Consider the following 17,692-nt stretch of genomic DNA (forward strand, 5'->3'; position numbering starts at 1 on the left):
TTCATCATCAATATCAATCCGCACATCATTGTTCACATTTTGATTAACCACATCATCAACAATCAAAGGTACATCATCATCCCGCAACTCAACATCTTCATCCATAACTTGTTTTTGCTTTGAGGCATTCACATCACTGCCTCTCCCACTTTTTGTTGTAACCGCCATCACATGATTATTATTCCCACCCTTCGGGTTCACTACCGTATCACTTGGTAGAGCACCTTTGGGATGAGTATTCAACATTTGAGAGATTTGGCCTAGTTGCACCTCCATGTTCTTGATAGATGTATTATGAGAAGCCAATTGGGAATCGGAATCTTGGTTCGTTTTCATCATTTGCTCGAACATGCTTTCATTTCTTCCCATATCACCTCCGGAAGAACTAGGACCTTGAGAGGAGAAAGGGGGTGGATTGCTCGGTTGTTGATACATTGGGGGCCTTTGAAAGCCAATCCCCCTGTTGCCTTGGTTTCCATTGTTGCTCCATCCGCCTTGATTGTTGTTGTTGCCCCAATTATTATTATTACCATTCCAATTGCCTTGATTGCTACCTTGATTACCCCAATTGTTGTTTTGATTGTTGTTGTTCCAATTGCCATCACCTTGTTGTTGGTTGTTGTTATTCCAATTTCCTCCGCCTTGTTGTTGATAACCCCAATTTCCTTGAGGTCGCCATTGTTGGTTGGAGAAGTTGCTTCTATTACCTTGATAGTTGTTGACATATTGAACCTCTTCACTTTGGTCATCATAACACTCATTTGAAAACCCACTACCATCATTGTCATATTGTTCACAATTCCCTTGAGATTGTTGCCCTCTTTGCCTTCTCTTAAGAATAGTGACACCTTCCATTGCGTTGACTTGGCGCGGATTTTGGATTTGTTGTAACTGTGCCTTCACTAGTAGATTCATAGTTGTTGTAAGCTCGGCAATAGCTTGTCCATGATTGTGCAATTCCTTGTGCAAATGGATGACCATGAGGTCACCTTGGGGCACATTTGCTAGGCTTTGCCATGCCGAAGGGGTGTCGGACATTTCATCAAGTACATCACATGCCTCTTGGTAAGAAAGTTTCATAAAGTTTGCTCCGGCCAATTGGTTCACAATGCATTGATTCGTGGTGTTGATGCCCCGATAAAAAGTTTGTTGAATCATAGCCTCGGTCATGTCGTTATTAGGTTACTCTTTCACCATTGTTCTATATCTTTCCCATATCTCGTGCAAAGGTTCTGTTGGCTCTTATTTGAAGGCTAGAATTTCATCCTGAAGAGCCGCCATATGACTTGGAGAAAAAAACTTGGCAATAAATTTGTCCGCCAATTCACCCCATGTTGTAATAGAATGATTGGGGGGCCTTTCTAACCAATCCAATGCTTTACCCCGAAGAGAGAACGGGAAAAGCCTCAATCTCAACGCATCCTCGGACACGTTTGTCTTCTTGCTACCCCAGCATATATCCACGAACCCCTTCAAGTGCTTGTAGGCATTTTGATCGGAGGTGCCCGTGAAATACCCTCTTTGCTCGAGCAAGGTCAACATAACATTTGTGATTTGAAAGTTCCCCACCCGGATTCGGGGAGGAACAATAGCACTGGCGTATCCTTGATTTGGTAAAACTCTGGGAGCCACTCTCGGTGGTTGCGAAGGAGGGTCTGGAATATTGTTGTTCTTATTTGCATTTATATTGGCATTTTGGCCTCTCCATGGAACTTGGGGTAAGACCTCATCTTGTTCTATATCCTCTACCTCCTCCCCCGCTATCACATTGCCAAGAGGATCATTTGCATTAAGAGCCATTTATACCTGATTGATCGACACAAAGAGAATTAGTAAACAAGAAGGAAAGAGAAGCAAAACACAAAACTAACTAAACAGATAGTCAACATCATAAGATCCCCGGCAACGGCGCCAAAAAGTGATCACTGTCAACTCAACGCTACACTAAGGTAGGAAGAGCGGGTCGCAATAGCTTTTACCTGATATGAGGGTTGGGATCGATTGCCTCAGGGAGCTAGTAGTGGAGTTGGATTGTCTGTCTAGCCTAGAGCTGTGTTTGTACTCCTAATGTCACTTCAAAAATTTTTGGTTTCGAATTATAACTATTTTTATAAAACTATTGATTAACACTAAATTATGATACGAGAATATTGCTAAGTTGTATCTAGTAGGAAGAAGGGTACAAGAGTCGTGACACTACCTAGGTGGCTAATTGACGGGTAGATGTTACTAACGTTCGATTGATATAATTGGGGCTTATGCTATAACCATTGCACAATTTTACCCACTCTTACACCTCTCGGTAAAGAAAGTGATTTTGCCCAACTGACTCTCTCGAGACCAAATGGGTAGGCAAATTAGACCAAGCAACTAGGGTTCAAGTAGGGTAATTACTCTCTCGAGGTTTAACCCGTTAATTGGTACTATCATTTCTCATGAGTCCATCCTAATTACTTGTTGGGTCAATTTTGAGGTCATAGACTCTCTTTCTCAAGAAGTGTTAAACCCACAAAGCTTGAATCAGTGATTGTAACCACCAATTCTAGATTAAATCATAAAATCAACCCAAATAGCAAACACCCATAGTCAATCTAACATTAGATGGCAACACCCATCAATTACCCACACTAGAGTTGAGCCACAACCTTAGCTGATGGGTTTAGCTACTCATGCTTGTAGAAGAAAATAAAGAAATAGATGAAGAACTAAGCATATTAACTAATTGCTAAAATTATGCTACAAGAATGTATTGTAAATGTAAAGCAAAAGTGCCAAAAATAGCTACAAAATTCGTTCTCACGAGCACAGCTCTTGTCTGATGTCTCTCCTTACCTAAAAAATTGTAAAATGTTCTATTTATAATAGGCTAGAAAAGCTGGACAAAAATACCCCATGCGGGGTCAGTGCGGACCACACTAAATGGACCGCGGGCGCACTGAGCTCTTTGACTTTGACTTGTGATTCTCTGAACTTGGACTCCGCGGACCACGTAGAATGGACCGCGATCGTGGAGGGAGCTGGAACGGTCCATGCAATCACAACCGCGGACCGTATGGAATTGGCTTGCATGCTTTTATCTCTCTGAATCTCATGACCGCGGACCGTACAAAAGAGTAGTACGGCCGCAGAGCCTTCACCGCGGACCGCGAGATGTGTACCGCGGCCGCGTTGCCTCTATCCTGGTTTACCAACTCTCTGAACCACCTAGTGCGGCTGCATTGAACTTTGCGCCGCACTAGGCCTTCTTTCCTTAGATTTCTTGGTCTTTGATACTTGAGCATGTTTCACTCCTTTTGAGTCGATCTTTGATATTTAGTCACTTTGTCGATCAAACCTGCGATCAACCACAACTTGTGAGCCTTTTAGGAATATTTTGTAACAATATATGATCAAAGCATAGGCATGTAGGGGCATAAAACACGTTAAAATCCTCACTTATCAGCTATTCATATGTTGACCCAGCTAGTGGCCTCTCAGGCCCAAAGGTCCAATGTTGCGCCCAGTTCATCCAGCCAGTAAGGGGATTCCACCAGTTCCAATGTGAATATATTTCTTCAGTTAGACCCTCCGGTGTTTACGGTTGCCAATCCAGAAGAAGACTGATCGAGGCCAACCCTGCACTACTATGGAGTAGCGAGAGATGTCGAATCAGCTTTTACCCGATTAAGGTCGGGATCGATTTCCACTGGGAAATAGATATTGGAGTCGGATGTCTATCTAAAGCGGAGTTGTGTATTTGCTCTTAATTGCACTTCTACAAATTTTTGATTTGATTTATAATTCTAATTTTATAAAACTACAATGCTCAATTAAACTAAATAAAGCTAAGGTATAAACAATTGCGAGTTATTCAAATGATTGAAAGGCACTAGGGTAGCGACTTTCACCTAGGTGGTCAATTGACAGATTCTTGAGTCTAAAGCTAGATTGTCACATTTGGGGACTGTGTTAGAACCATCACACGATTCTACCCACTCTACACCTCTCGGTTGTTCGAGTGATTTTTCCCGAATTGACTTTCTCAAGACCAATTGGATATGCAAATTTGTGCAAGCAATCAAGGTTCAAGTCGGGTATTACTATCTCTAGGTTTAACCCTTTAATTGGGTCTATCAATCTCTTGAGTACGACCCAATTCCTTGTTGGACTAATTTCATGTACTTAGGCTCTCTTTCTCAAGAAGAGCCAAAGTCTACTAGGCATAAACTAGTGTTTGCAACCATTAATTCACAATTAACACCCTAAATTAACCCAAATATCAAACACCCATAGACAATCAAGCATTAAAACACAAGACCCATCAATTACCCAGACTAGGGTTGAGCCACAACCCTAGATAATGGGTGTAGCTACTCATAATTAGAGAAGGAAACAAAGAATTAGATGAAGAGAAACTCATAATAATTAATTGCTAAATTAAACTTGAAGAATTAATGTTGAAATCACATTAAAATTACTCGAAGTAACGAAAACAACGAAGTCACGAGCGCAGCTCTTTATAAAAAACTATCTGATGACCTAGAAATGGGAAAATAATCTATTTATACTAGGCTGATAATCTTGACAAAAATACCCCTGCGGCGCTAGTGCGAACCACATAAAATCGAGTGTCAAAGAGGGTATCTTTTCAGCTTGCCTACTGATTTTAGACCTGTGAATGTGAGCAGTCTTAAATAACAAAGCGCATTTTTATAGTTACAAGATTTTTAATGGCCCTATAGGCTTGCCTAAGCGCATAATAGTGATGTTATAAGAGCATGGTATCTATATTGATTAGGAATGCAGTAAAACAGTGAATAATTTTGAAATGGACAACTTGAGATCCTATAGATATGTTTTCTAGCGGCGATAAATTGAGGAAGCGTTTGAAAACTTTTAAAGAAGCGGACAAATTTAGTTAACTAAACCACTTCAGAACATATAAACACGAATTGAACTGACTGAACTCTTTTATGTCTTATAGGCATGACTTCTAATTAAGCATAAGATAAAAAAAACAACATTCATTTAACCTAAGTGAAACCCTTATAGGCATGGTATCTATAGAGCTGATTTTAACCATATAGGCATGATCTCTATTATTAAAGCCATTTTTTAGATCCTATAGGCATGATTTCTAATTGTGTGAAAGTATAATAATCATAACAAACACATTTAAATCAACATGGACCCTATAGGAATGGTATCTACCTAATTTACCAATATATATAACTACCCTCCCTTTTTCATTAATCACACCACTATTTGTTTACAATAATTATTACAGACCAATGAATCAAATAACAAATTTGCAGAAATAGAAAATTAATCTATATGGAGTGTGAAGTAGGCCCAAATGACTTCCAAGCCTCCAATAGCCTCAAATGCCCAAAGTCCCATAGACAAATTCGTATCTAGGTGTGTCAGAGTTCCTTAAGGATCTCAAGGATCCCGGGCGGTGCTCACAACTAGAACTTTTCTCAAATAATAATCGATTTAGGTGCAGTGTGGAAAGCCCAGCTCTGACATACCAGAGTTCAGAGAGATCCCAAGGATCTCAAGGCAGTACATATATCAGAGGGGCAGAACCCAGTATTCTAAGAGTAAAGTGAGAGTGCTTGACATAGTTTTGAATAGGTTTTGAAAATAGTACAAAGATGACTTTAGGAGTGAAAAGGTTTTCTGAAACAGGAAATAGCTTGGTGCTAAAAGACAGTTTGAGAAGAGTACCAAAACTCTTTTGAAGACAGCAGACAATCAATTGGTCATATAACATCCAGATTCAGACACTCAACAAACAGATCTCACATGGGGATAAAGGGATTGGGGCACATAAAAGTCATATTAGGGGTACATGGATAGGGTATAGACGAATCATATAGTCAACAAACTGCATAAAACACTTAGGATCTTAGAAACTTAGCAGGATAGTCATGGACAATAAATAGTTAAGACATAGATCACAGTTGTAATACAGAAAGGCTAACATGTCTTGAACAAGATTAAACATACAGGTAGGGTCAATCACATACATCAAATAGCCAACATGATCACATAATTAGGGGATTGAACAGATATTCACAAACATACTAGTTAAGTATCAAATGACTAGGTGAAGTGTAGATATGCTAATCATACATTGAACAGGATAGAGTTTAGACATGTTATGCAAAGAAGTAAGCAGGAATACAAGGTGAATTCATAGCTGATGAACTAGTGCATGAATGAAACACAAAGGGTTTGGATTTCAAAATTTAACTAGAGACGTACCAGTTGAATAAAATAGTGCCGAATATAAAGCAGATGTAGTTCCAATATCTAGTCTTGGTATTCAAATGGCTAGACCAGTGAATATCACAAGTGGCAGAGGAGAAAAAGAGAGCTTTATAGTGTAAGTGTTCTTTTTTGTGAACTAATGTTCGTTATCAGAAGTGAGAATACGAGGGAGTTTATATAGTGAGCAATTCGCAGGCCATGAAATGGTGTTCTCGGGCCATGCAAATGGTGCCTCTAAACCATGACGCCTTTGAATAATAAAATGCAAATTTGAGGGATCCTCCGGCCATGACATGTTGTCTTTCAGCTATGAGGATTATATCTTTTAGACTATAATGCCTTTGGATATATTGGTGATATTTCAGCCCATGATATGCGATAATACGATGTTAACAAGACAAGGCTTAGTTTTGTGAAATGGAGGGTAGAGCTTAGCCCGTTTTAAAAGAAAATAGACAGTACTGGAAATAGAGCAATATTGGTGCAAAGAGGGAAAATGCTTGGTCCCATGCAAATGTGAAGGCAGGGATTAGCCTCATGTAGATATGGAGGCAAGGATTAGCCTCATGTAAATATTGAGGCAAGGATTAGCCGCATGCAGATATGGAAGCAAGGATGAGCCTCATGAAAATATAGAGGCAAGGATTAGCCTCATGCAGATATGGAGGCAGGGATTAGCCTCATGCAAATATGGGAGGCAGGGATTAGCCTCATGCAAATATGGAGGCAGGGATTAATCTCATGTAGATATGGAGGCAAGGATTAGCCTCATGTAAATATGGAGACAAGGATCAGCCGCATGCAGATATGGAGGCAATGATGAGCCTCGTGCAAATATGGAGGCATGGATTAGACTCATGCAGATATGGAGGCAGGGATTAGCCTTATGCAAATATGGGAGGCAAGGATTAGCCTCATGCAAATATGGAGGCAGAGATTAACATGGAGGTAAGGATTAGCCTCATGCAAATAGGGAGGCAGGGATTAGCCTCATGCAAATATAGAGGCAAGGATAAGCCTCATGCATGTATGGAAGCAAGGATTAGCCTCAAGTAGATATGGAGGCAGGGATTAGCCTCATGCAAATATGGGAGCCAAGGATTAGCCTCATGCAAATATAGAGGCAGGGATTAGACTCATGAAAATGTGGAAGTAGGGGTTAGCCTAATGCAGGTATGGAGGCAGGGGTTAGCCTCATGCAGGTGGGGAGGCAAGGATTAGCCTCATGCAAGTATAAAGGTAGGGATTAGCCTCATACAGGTATGGGGGCAGAAGTTAGCCTCATGCAGGTGGGGAGGCAAGGATTAGCTTCATGCAAGTATGGAGGCAGCGATTAGCCTCATGCAAATATGGAGGTAAGGATTAGCCTCATGCAAGTGTGGAGGCAAGGATTAGCCTCATGCGGATAGGGAGGCAAGGATTAGCCTCATGCAGGTGAGGAGGCAAGAATTAGCCTCATGCAAGTATGGAGGCAGGGATTGGCCTCATGTAAATATGGAGACAAGGATTAGCCTCATGCAAATGTGGTGGCTTCGATTAGCCTCATGTAGGTATGAAGGCAAGGATTAGCCTCATATAGGTGGGGAGGCAAGGATTATCCTCATGCAAGTGTAGAGGCAGGGATTAGCCTCATGCAGGTATGAAGGCATGGATTAGCCTCATACAGGTGGGGAGGAAAGGATTAACCTCATGCAAGTATGGAGGCAGGGATTAGCCTCATGCAAATATAGAGGCAAGGATTAGCCTCATGCAGATAGGTGGGACAGGGCTTAGTCCCATGCAAGGAGCGGGAAGCCAATAAGAGTATCATATGTCTTATCTGGAGATACATTTAGTATCCGATGGCCTGATTGACAGTAATCTTGCTACGTGTATATATTTGCGGATGTTATCATTACGTCACATGTGCCTTCGTTCAAAGAAAAATAGTGAGTTTTGTGAGGGTAAGTTGGTTCATCCTTCTGTCCACTAGCCTTGCTTTACTCCATTTCGGAGGCCTTTTCGAGTTTCCCTTGGTAACACATGACTGTCACATAAATAGAGTTTTCGAAAATATGCAGTTATTGATAAAAATAGTCATTTTATATGCGGGTAATGAGCCTCGTTGAACATTCTTCTGAATTTTGAGAATCCTTCTCAAAATTCTGCCCTAGTTCTTTAACCAATTTCTGACCGTCTGACATATGTTGGCATTGCCTAGATTTGCTCTGAAATTTTGAGGGTCCTCCTCAAAATTCTGGCCCAATTTCTGATCTTGGGGGAAATTAAAATTTTATTATGATATGACCGAACCCATAAGGCTACCTACGTATTCCCTCTTAAACGGGAATCAGGTCAAGAATAGTTCAATTACATCAGATGAGGAAATGTAAATAATCTAAGCATAGTATCTCCTGACCGCGTCTGAATTTATTGGTTTTGTATAGATTTCTCCATCCATCTCTGCAAGTATGAGTGCTCCTCCTGTCAGCACCCTGTGAACCATGTACGGACCTTGCCAGTTGGGAGAGAATTTTCCTTTGGCTTCATCTTGACGCGGGAAAATCTTCTTCAGCACCAGCTATCCAGTTGCAAATTGCCTTGATTTGACCCTTTTGTTGAAAGCTCTAGACATTCTGTTCTGATAAAGTTGGCCATGACACACTGCGTTCATCCTCTTTCCATCTATAAGGGCCAATTGTTTATAGCGGCTCCTTATCCACTCTGTATCACTGAGTTCAGCTTCATGTATGATTCTTAAAGAAGGAATCTCTCCCTCCACTGGAATGGCCGTTTCGGTACCATAAACCAGCATGTAGGGAGTTGCCCTGGTTGATGTGCAAACTGTAGTGCGGTATCCCAATAAAGCAAAAGATAGCTTCTCATACCATTGTGTATGGTTCTCTACCATCTTCCTTAGTATCTTCTTGATATTTTTATTGGCGGCTTCTACAGCTCCATTCATATGAGGTCTGTAGGGTCTGGAATTGTTGTGCTTGATTTTGAAAGTTTCACACATGGCTTTCATCAAATCACTGTTGATATTAGCGGCATTATCAGTAGCAATGAACTCGGGAACTCCGAATCGGCAAACAATATGATCTTTGAGAAAGTCTATGATGACTTTCTTGGTCACAGCATTGTAAGATGCAACCTCTACTCATTTTGTGATGTAATCAATTGCTACCAGAATAAATCTGTAAGAGTTTGAAGCAGTGGGCTCGATCGGACCAATGGCATCCATTCCCCAGCGGCGAATGGCCAAGGTGAGCTTGTTGCATTGAGCTCATTCGGCAACATTTTTATTATATCGGCATGTACTTGGCATTGGAAGCATTTGCGAACATACTGGATGCAATATGTCTCCATGGTCATCCAAGAGTAATTGGCCCTAAGTAGTTTCTTAGCTAAGACAAAACCATTCATGTGCGGGCCACAAGTCCCATCAAGTACATCCTCAAGTAGTTTAGAAGCTTCTTTTGCATTGACACATCTTAGCAATGCTAAATCAGGAGTTCTTCTATCCAGATTTCCTCCGCTGTGGAAGAAGTGATTGGATAATCTCTGGAGTGTGCGTTTCTGAGTGTGGTTCGCATGCTTTGGGCATTCTCCTTTTGGAAAGTACTCTTTGATGTCACGGAACCAAGGTTTTCCATCCGTCTCCTCCTCAACATGAGTGCAGTAAGCCGGTTGATTGTGGATCCTCACCGGGATAGGATCAATGTAATTCTTATCTAGATGTTGTATCATGGATGACAAAGTGGCCAATGCATCAGCAAACTCATTCTGAATTCTGGGCACATGTTGGAATTCTATATTTATGAATCTCTTTCTCAATTCTTGCACATGGTGTAGATATTGCAATATCTTCGAATTCTTGGTGGCTCACTTACCTTGTACCTGCACGAGCAAAGCTGAATCACCAATTGCTAGCAGCTTTTGAATGTTCATGTCGATTGCCATGTTGAGCCCTAATGTGCATGCCTCATATTCTGTCATTTTGTTGGTGTAGGAAAATCCGAGTTTAGTAGATACCGGTTAATTTTGACCCATTTCTAATACCAAAACTACCCCAATGCCCACTCCTTTGAAATTTGCAGCTCCGTCAAAGAACATCCTCCAACCATTGTATGCTTCGGTAATGTCATCCCCTACGAACGACACTTCTTCATTAGGAAAATATGTTTTCAAGGGTTCCTATTCTCCTCTCACCATATTTCCAGCAGGATAATCTCCCAATGCTTGCCCTTTGACTGCTTTTTGAGTTAGGTAGACGATATCGAACTCACTCAACAGTATCTGCCACTTATCTAACTTCTTAGTTGGCATGGGTTTTTGAAATATGTACTTCAGAGGGTCCATCCTGGATATGAGGTATGTGGTGTTGGCATAGAATTAATGCCTCAATTTCTAATTTATCTAGGTCAAAGCACAGTAAATGCGTTCTAGCAGAGAGTACCATGCTTCCTAAGGTGTGAACTTCATACTCAAGTAATACATGGCTTGCTCCTTTCTCCTTGTCTCGTAATGTTGTCCCAAAACACATCCAAAGGCTCCATCCAATACAGACAGATAGAGTAGCAAAGGTCGTCCCGGTTCCGGCGGGACCAGAACTGGTGGTGTAGACATGTACTCCTTGATTTTATCAAAAGCTTTCTGACAATCCTTGGGCCAATTTGTTTCTGCATCTTTCCTCAGCATCTTGAAGATGGATTCACATATGACTGTGGACTATGCTATAAAGCGACTGATATAGTTGAGACGTCCTAGGAAGCTCATCACGTCCATTTTGCTCCTAGGTGGAAGTAACTCCTGAATAGCTTTAACTTTAGACGGATCTAACTCGATCCCTCGATGACTGACAATAAATCCCAATAACTTTCCTGTGGGAACCCGAATGCACACTTTGCGGGGTTCAGTTTCAAGTTGTACCTTCTTAACCTGTCAAAAAACCTTCTTAAGTCTGCTATGTGATATGCGGCCCTCTTGGATTTGACAATGATGTCGTCCACATACACCTCTATTTCCTTGTGTATCATATCATGGAAGATGGTTTTCATGGCTCTCATATAGCTAGCCCCAACATTCTTTAGAGCAGATGGCATCATCTTGTGGCAGTATACCCCCCAAGGTGTGAGAAAAGCTATTTTCTCTGCGTCTTCTTCATCCATCCAGATCTGGTGATAACCTGAGAAGAAATCTACAAAAGATTGGAGTTCATGCTTAGCGCAATTATCAATCAGAATGTGTATATTTGGCAGTGGGAAGTCATCCTTGGGACTTGCTCTGTTTAAATCTTGATAGTCAACACATACTCTGACTTTCACATCCTTCTTCGGAACTGGCACAATGTTAGCTAACCAGGTTGGGTACTCGACCACCCTGAGAACTTTGGCTTTGATCTACTTAGTAACTTCCTCCTTGATTTTCAGGCTCATGTCTGGTTTGAACTTTTTGAGTTTCTGCTTCATTGGTGTACACATGGGATTAGTAGGCAACTTTTGAGCCACTATGGACGTGCTCAAACCGGTCATGTCATCATATGACCATGCGAAAATGTCCTCATATCCTTTTAGGAAACAAATGTACTCTTCCTTTTCTGCTGGTGACAAGTGAATGCTGATGCAAGTCTCCTTGACGCTATCGGCGTCCTCCAAGTTTACTGCTTCGGTTTCGTCCAGATTGGAATTAGGATTATTCTCAAAGTTTTTAACTTCCCTAACAACTTTCTCGGGTATCTCATCTTCTTCATCTGAATCACTATTCTTATGTTGCGTTACCTCGTTACATGTCACAGTCACCAGTTCATCAAGAAAAGTAATAATAACGCTGTAGAAGGAAAAAGTTTAAAAATAGTAATGAATAATAAAGAGCAAATGCATTTTATTAAAACTAAAAAAACATCAAGACAAGTACGGCTCGATGAATCGAGCATTTATTTTGAAACAAGTAAATCTTAAAACAATGATACCGAAAATCTTGAATGCCAAGAGTGGCTATAAAAATAAAACTCTGCCAAGCTACCCAGGGACTCGGCGGGCACGGTATGGTATGGTGGTCCAGTTCTTGAGAACAACCCCCTTCTTCACAGTCTGAATAGTAAGGCCTTCTTCCTCCTCCTCCTCAATTATTGCACTACAATCCATGTCTTCCGCTTCCAAGAATAGATTCTTCAGCCCAGCTAATGCCTCCTATTCTGTAATTCCCCATATTGTATCAGCTTGATGAAAAAATTGATCCATTGGCACTGGTTGCTCGAGAGGATAATATGGTCCGCTCTATGGAGGCGACCAATCATTGTATTCTTGCGATGTGTATTGATATACGAGCCGAAAGGTAGTACCATGACCCTTCAGCCGTATTGGTTAAGTAAGACCCTAGAGATTCTTCCCTAGCCCTTTGCCGGGCTCATACCCAGACCATGCTAATATGCTTTCTATTTTACGGCTCCACCATTTATCTTTCTCGACGGCATTGACACGTTCAATGTCATGATAGGTTTCCTATCCTAGCCTTCTTCTATGTCCAATGACCGGGATGGTGACTGGTGTATGAGGTTACTCTCATCTCCGTGAATAATCACCTCCTGACGATTCCATTCAAATTTCACGGCTTGATGTAGTGTGGATGCCATAGCCCCAGCGACATGGATCCATGGTTGGCCTAACAAAATATTTTATGAAGCCGGTATGTCGAGCACCTAAAACTCAACGTCGAACCAAGTTGGCCCCATCTGCAAGCACAAGTTAATTTCCCCAATCGTAGCTCTTTGAGACCCATCGAAATCTTACACGTTAATGCCTCCTACCCATATTTCATGAAAACCTTTGTCCGACCTTTCAAAGTGTCTAATGGATAAATATTGAGGCTTGAACCTCCGTCAACCAAAACCCTGGCAATGAATTTGTCTTCAAATTGCACTGTAATATGCAATGCTCGGTTGTGATCCAACCCTTCACATGGTAGCTCATCTTCATTGAAGATTATCTTATGACTTTCCAGTACTTGCCCTACCATATTGGCCATCTCTCCGTCAGTGATGTTATTGGGTACATAAGCTTCACTCAGCACTTTCATTAAAGGGTTCTTATATGCCTCTGAATTTTGCAACAGTGACAGTATTGGATATCTGAGCTGGGGTTTGTTTAGATGGTCAATTATGGAATACTCCTTTGCTTCTACTTTCGTCCATAGGTCATCTGACCCTGTTTCAATGACAAGCTTCCTGGTAGTGGCATCCTTACTTGGTCCTCCCAAATGTTCAGGTGTATAGACTCTTCCAGTCCTAGTCATTCCTTGTGCAGCATCAGATTTCTCCATTTTTGCCTTTCCATTTCACCAAGCTTCGGCAACGTAATCCTAGGGTATTGCTTTTGAGTCAAAAGGAGGTGTGGTTGGTACTGTCACTGTGAAATGTGTGACCACTTCTACTTCAAATGGATTGGGGGTGGCCGCAGGTTGGGCTACCTCTACCTCAAATGTAACCGGTGTAGCTACCTCGACCATGATTGGTGACTGAGTCTGTACCACAATAGGAGTAAATGTGACTGCAACTTTAAAGTTATCGCCTTCTCGAATAAGCCCAATTAGCCCCTCAGGATCCCATTCTTCGTTCGTCTCTATCTCATGTACCCCACCACCTTTATGATCAGGGAGGGGTTTTTTGCGAACATTGGGTGCGGCTTCCTTTGTTTGTATGACCTTATTGTCAATTAGCATCTGGTTCTTATCTTTCAATGTTCGGCACTCATCAGTGGTGTGCCCCTTCATACTAGAGTAGTACGCACATGTTTTGTTCGGATTGACCCATTGGGATGGATTCTCTAATGCCACAGCAGCAATGGGTGACATAACCAGCGACTTTTAACCTTTCATATAGTTGGTCGATGGGTTCAGCAATGGTGGTGTATTGTCTGGGTAGCTTGCGGTCGAAATTGGGTCTTGGTTTTGGAAAGTTTTGGCGAGTTTGAGGTGATTGGAAATGGGATGGTTGGGAATTATATGCGTGATGGGCGGTGGCTGGTTAGGAATATCCAGGAGATGAAGGCTGATATTTAGGCGGTGATGCTTGGTATGTAGACGAAAGTATTTGATATGTGGGTGGAGGTGTTTGATATGTGGGTGGGGGTGTTTGATAGGTAAGTGGAGATTTTGGGCCCTGGGTTACCATTACTGCCCCAACATCTCTCTTTTTTGATATGGCGCCTGATTGTAACGCCTTGTTTATGGCCTGTAATGCCTCAAAATTCATTACCATCTTACTTTTGATGCCTCCCTCAATTCTTTCCCTAAGCTTGATGATATCGGAGAACTTATGGTTTTTCCATCAATCTTTCATAGTACTGCGGATCCTATGCTCTGACGAAGAATTTGTTCATTTGTTCCTCGTCCAAAGATGGCCTAACCTTTGCCGCTTCCAACCTCCAATGAGTAGCATACTCATGGAAGGTTTCGGTGGGTTTCATCTTAATATTCTGGATGTATAAAACAACTCGTGCATTCTCTGTGTTGAACTTGAATCAGTCCATGAAATCAGATGCCATACTTACCAAGTTGGACCACTTCATTGGATCCTGGCTGATATACCAAGATAGGGCATCTCTAGTAAGACTCCTCGTAAAGAGTTTTATCCGGGTATTTTCATCCTTTTCGACCCTAACAAGCTTGTCACAATATGTCATGACCCAAACCGATGTGCCGCGACGGGCACCCGGTACCTTACTCAGCTGAGTGCCAACGTAATGTATTTTTCTTATTACACAATCATATACACATGACATATGGGCCTCATAGGCCAACATGATCCTTTATAAACTCAAAACATAGGCCGACCAGGCCGTACAATCTTTTATGTACACGACATATATCTACAAGCCTCTAAGAGTACATAAATGTCATAAAGGTCGTGACAGAGTCCCGTCATACCAAACAATACACGTCTAAATCATACTAACCAAACGAGCAACTCTGAAGCAAATAGAGTGCACCAACATCTTCTGCTAAGCTGATAGCCTACTTGGAGGGCTCTCAACCTGTCTATCGAGACCTGCGGATATGAAACGCAGAGTCTCCAGGAAAAAGGGACATCAGTACGAATAATGTACCGAGTATGTAAGTTTGAATAACTTTGTAAATCATAAATTACTTTTAGCATCATGCATATGCGTATGAATGTTATGTCGTGCATAGGTACACGTTTCATAACATCATCAGCCTCTGAGGGCATCCCATCATATTATATCAGCCATTGTGGAAAAATCATCATCGTATACCAGCTGATCAGGTGGTGGTGCGTATATAACGCCATAAGCTTTCCCATATCCCATATACATATATATACATACAAATATACGCGTATATAACACCGTTTGAATAATATTTCAGCCACTGTGGGCAACATCATCAATATATACCAGCTGATAAAGGTGATGGCATGTATATAATGTCGTATCCAGTTTCCATATCCCCATATACATTAATTTACATATATACGCGTAGATGAAGTCATCTGGTCATGGGCCAATGCATATGTATAAATGAGTGAAATGCATGAAAAATACATAATAATCTTGATATTCCTTCTTGATAAACTTTTCCAACCGCGTATTATTCTAAGACCCATGAACAAAAGATAATAATAATTCTCATGGAGAATCAAGAATATAGACACCCCTACTATTTCTACGAATAGAGTAATTTATAGAAATTGTGTATTTGCTCATTTCTTCAATATAATTTGGACCATGCCAAAAGAAAGAAGGGAGGGCCATAACATACCTGTTCTTGAAATTATTTGAACGAATCTGCTTCTGCGAAATATGAACATGGATTCCTTGAAATTGGAATAAACTTGTTTTGGATTTGAAATTTTTGAAGAATTTTGGTTCTGTTCCTTCACGCGTTTCTCAAAGACAATATTTCTTTGAAACTTAACCAAAAATCAAACCTTTAAACCAAGTAATTACTATTCTGTATTTAACGTTTTCTTGAACCTTTAAAGAAGGAAATGTTTCTTATCTTCTCATGTGTTTTGGACCTAAAAATGAAAATGAAGATAAGACTTATTAGTTAGAGTTTAATTTGGCTTGGAATCAATGGGTTTAACGTTTGAAGTCTGCTTTTTTTATAAATTCTTGGTTTTCAAGTCTTATTCAAGATTTATGGATAAGACTTTATAAGTCTTACTCAAGACTTACCTTGAAGACACCTATACATGTATATTATGAATCATCTTCCCTAATTAGTGGCTTTGTGACCCATGGGAGGGTGGTATAATGTATAGTTTTTTTTATCCACTTATTAGTTAATTGGGTAATGTCCTGTTACCCGGTAATTAATCAATTACCCGCATAATTTTAAAATTGCTACAAATTACTTAAAATTTTATTTATTTTTAAAATACTTCATATATACATTATATATTATACTACTGTGGTCATATGGTACCTTGCATGGTACTAGTTCATATTATCGGGTATTATCGCTTGACCCTTATTTTACTCCAAATTGGCCACTTTTAACGAAACTTGTTTTCTTTAATCCGTGTACCCCTTTATCCTTCATAACACTTTTTTATCGCTCGTTATAAATAGCATAAGTACGTTAACGTCAAGATGATCTCATCCCCGATCTACATCGGTTAATCGAAAATGAAATTTTAACGTACGAAAATGCGAGATGTAACATCCTTCCCCCTTAGAAACATTCGTCCTTGAGTGTTCATCTCCCCATGTTCTGTATAACTTTGGTAGGGTCGCCTTTGTAACAACACCATTACCAATTCTCCTCGTAGAATCTTAATAACCCAATGCCACAATTATGAATAACGACCATGGCCTCACACGACCAACGACAATAGCCAATAAAAGAATTTGTACACGTACCTTTTGATTATGACGTCTCAGTAGGACCCTTCTCTAGAGGAGGAAATAGGTAGGCATATATAGACTTCATGATTTCCTCGGCCTCCCAAGTTATTTCTTACATATTGTTGTTCCTCCAAAGTACTTTCACGGAGGCTACCTTATTCCGCATCTTGCGGGTTTGTTGGTATAAGATGGCAACCAGAACTTCCTTGTATGATAAGTCTTCTATAATTTATACATCATTCGTGGGCACCACTCGGGTAGGATCACCAATGTACTTCCGTAACATAGATACGTGGAAAACCGGATGGACAGACTCCAATTCCAAGGGAAATTCTAACTCATAAGCTACTTGGCCCACTCTCCGAATGATCCTATAAGGCCCAATATACCGTGGGCTAAGTTTGCCTTTCTTTCCAAATATCATCACACCCTTCATAAGTGACACTTTTAAAATACCCAGTCATCAACCCCGAACTCTAAATCTCATCATCGCACGTTGGAATATGACTCTTGATGACTCTGAGATGTCAATAGTCGATCCCGAATCAGCATTACTTTTTCTATGGCTCGATGTACCAGGTCTGGCCAAG

The sequence above is a fragment of the Nicotiana sylvestris genome, chromosome 2 (assembly GCF_000393655.2).
Source record: "Nicotiana sylvestris chromosome 2, ASM39365v2, whole genome shotgun sequence".
NCBI classification, from domain to species: domain Eukaryota; kingdom Viridiplantae; phylum Streptophyta; class Magnoliopsida; order Solanales; family Solanaceae; genus Nicotiana; species Nicotiana sylvestris.